Source organism: Prionailurus viverrinus, chromosome C1, assembly GCF_022837055.1.
Source record: "Prionailurus viverrinus isolate Anna chromosome C1, UM_Priviv_1.0, whole genome shotgun sequence".
Taxonomy (NCBI): Eukaryota; Metazoa; Chordata; class Mammalia; order Carnivora; family Felidae; genus Prionailurus; species Prionailurus viverrinus.
The window spans coordinates 151,880,518-151,883,508 of NC_062568.1; the positions used below are offsets into that span (position 1 = coordinate 151,880,518).

Consider the following 2,991-nt stretch of genomic DNA (forward strand, 5'->3'; position numbering starts at 1 on the left):
AATATAAGTCACAAATTCACACCTACCATCAAAGAGAAGGGGAAACTGCAATCCTTTCATGTACCTAGAAGGAAAAGACAAGGAAATATAATTAATAATATAATATTAATAAATAAATAAATAGTATTAATAACTATATTAATGATGTATCTACAAAGGTACCTATGTAATATATCTATTTTCATATGTGTGTGGATTTGCTTCTGAGCTTTTTATTGATCATTTTTTCTATTTTTTTCTAACTTGAATTGTACTGCAATTCTTAATTACTGTCGCTTTGTAGGTTTTGGCATCTGCTAAGACAAGTCTCTCCAGAACAGACTAAAGGTAAGAAATAAGGACAGAAATAAAACTTAACAAAGATGAAAGGGTTAAAGTTCTAGGGAATACAGCATGAGTTAGGAGTCATGAGTTTCTTGTGGTGACTAAGCTAACCAGGGATAAAGGGCATAATGAGATGGCATCAAAGCATATAGGGTAGGAGATGTTCTAAAGTGATTTTTATTCAGGAGTATAACCTCCTTTAGAATAGAATCTGTGGTGCTCGCTTCGGCAGCACATATACTAAAATTGGAACGATACAGAGAAGATTAGCATGGCCCCTGCGCAAGGATGACACGCAAATTCGTGAAGCGTTCCATATTTTTCTCTTGCACTGTTGGTGGGAATGCAAATTGGTGCAGCCGCTCTGGAAAGCAGTGTGGAGGTTCCTCAGAAAGTTAAAAATAGACCTACCCTATGACCCAGCAATAGCACTGCTAGGAATTTATCCAAGGGATACAGGAGTACTGATGCATAGGGGCGCTTGTACCCCAATGTTTATAGCAGCACTCTCAACAATAGCCAAATTATGGAAAGAGCCTAAATGTCCATCAACTGATGAATGGATAAAGAAATTGTGGTTTATATACACAATGGAATATTACGTGGCAATGAGAAAAAATGAAATATGGCCTTTTGTAGCAACGTGGATGGAACTGGAGAGTGTGATGCTAAGTGAAATAAGCCATACAGAGAAAGACAGATACCATATGGTTTCACTCTTATGTGGATCCTGAGAAACTTAACAGGAACCCATGGGGGAGGGGAAGGAAAAAAAAAAAAGAGGTTAGAATGGGAGAGAGCCAAAGCATAAGAGACTGTTAAAAACTGAGAACAAACTGAGGGTTGATGGGGGGTGGGAGGGAGGAGAGGGTGGGTGATGGGTATTGAGGAGGGCACCTTTTGGGATGAGCACTGGGTGTTGTATGGAAACCAATTTGTCAATAAATTTCATAAAAAAAAAAAAAGAATAGAATCTGTGCCTGATTTATCTTTTTACCACCGATTGCTTACCCTCCCCCAGTCAACAAAGGACTTGACACTTTATAGGTGCTCAATAAATAAATATTTATTGAGTGAATTTTTGAATGAATAGTTCATGTTATATAAACTCATAGTAGCAAAGAACACCTTGCTCATGGATATTCACTCCTCTTCTACTTTTTGTCACTATCTCAGAGAAAACAAGAATGTATATTGGTGCAACCATTGTGGAAAACAGTATGGAAGTTCCTAAAAAATTAAAAATAGAACTACCATATAACCCAATAATTCCAATGCTGGGTATATTTACACAAAGAATATAAAAACATTAATTTGAAAAGATATGTGCATCCCTATGTTTATTGGAGTATTATTTACAAAAGCCAAGATATGAAGACAACTTAAGTATCCATTGATAGATGAATGGATGAGGAAGATATGTAATGGAATATTAATCAGCCATAAAAAAGAATTAAATCTTGCCATTTATGGCAACATGGGTGAACCTAGAGGGTATTCTGCTAAGTGAAATAAGTCAGACAGAGAAAGACAAATACCTTATTATTTCACTTATATGTGGAATCTAAGAAACAAAACAAAACAAACAGAAACAGAAATACAAAGAAAAAACTGGTGGTTGCCATGGGGGGTTGAATGAAATAGGTGAAGAGGATTAAGAGGCACAAACTTCCAGTTATAGTATAAAAAAAATCTGCAAAGTAACATGGACTTTAGAATTTGGCCCTTTGACCAGCAGTCCAACAATGCTACACCCCCTTAGGTAGCCAAATAATCCTTGGGGGACCTGCTAGACAATCCTGTAGTATGACATTGAAAGAATATGTGGTCTCCTTCTTGCTTTATTTTAAGCTTTGGAAAAATTACATAATAATAGTGTAACCATAATGGTATATACTGCAAAAATATGTAAGAAGATGTCATGAGGAAAGAATATTTTCTCTTGTGCAACAGTGTTATGCTCAATTGATACCAAGGTTTACACTCTTCAGGCAGAGATGGGCTTTTTCTCCTTAATCCTTGGAAGATCAAAGTTATGGGGAAAGGTTTTGTGAAAGATATGAGGCTGTATCTGACTCATAAAGTGGAGATTGAAATAAAGAATGTGACATTAGAATAAAATAATGTGGGTTCGCTATTAGCTAAAATGTGGGGTTTTGCTTAATTTTGTCTTAGCTGTCTCTTAAGACAACAGATTAGATTTTAATAAAGAAAAGAACAAAAAGAGAACAGGGCTGTGAGAGTCAAAGAACAAAAGAGAATTTTAAAAAAATGTACTTAAAATCACATCTGTCTGAAGGGGCTCAAGCGATAGCATTCATTCATTCATTCATTCAAGACCATATTCCCATTCTGGCAGAGTGTCTCAGGCCTGGAGATGCTACAGAGGACAGTTCAATTAGTTATCATGCACCATGCTGTCCACCACTCACACTCACATTGCCATATAGTTTTAATAGAGATGCTTGAATTTGTTCTGAACTAAGAAATGTAATCTTAGTTACATTTGTGAACAAAGGCAGGAGTCAAACATCCCTCAGGAGTTTAAGCTTGGTGGATAGAACTTGCTGGTAATATTGTGGGAAAGGCACTAAATTTGGTGTATGAAGAACTGTATGCAAAGGTGACTCAGTTAGCAGTGATGGAATTGGGCAAGGCATGTAAGTT

The 2,991-nt window shown here is 36.3% G+C and overlaps 1 non-coding gene across 1 annotated transcript; it reads left to right on the forward strand.

Moving 5' to 3' along the window:
• The first annotated feature begins 540 nt into the window (after positions 1 to 540).
• On the forward strand, positions 541 to 647 carry LOC125174132 (U6 spliceosomal RNA). Its single transcript, XR_007155264.1, has one exon. It is a non-coding gene; the product is annotated as a U6 spliceosomal RNA (small nuclear RNA).
• The last annotated feature ends 2,344 nt before the right edge of the window (positions 648 to 2,991 follow it).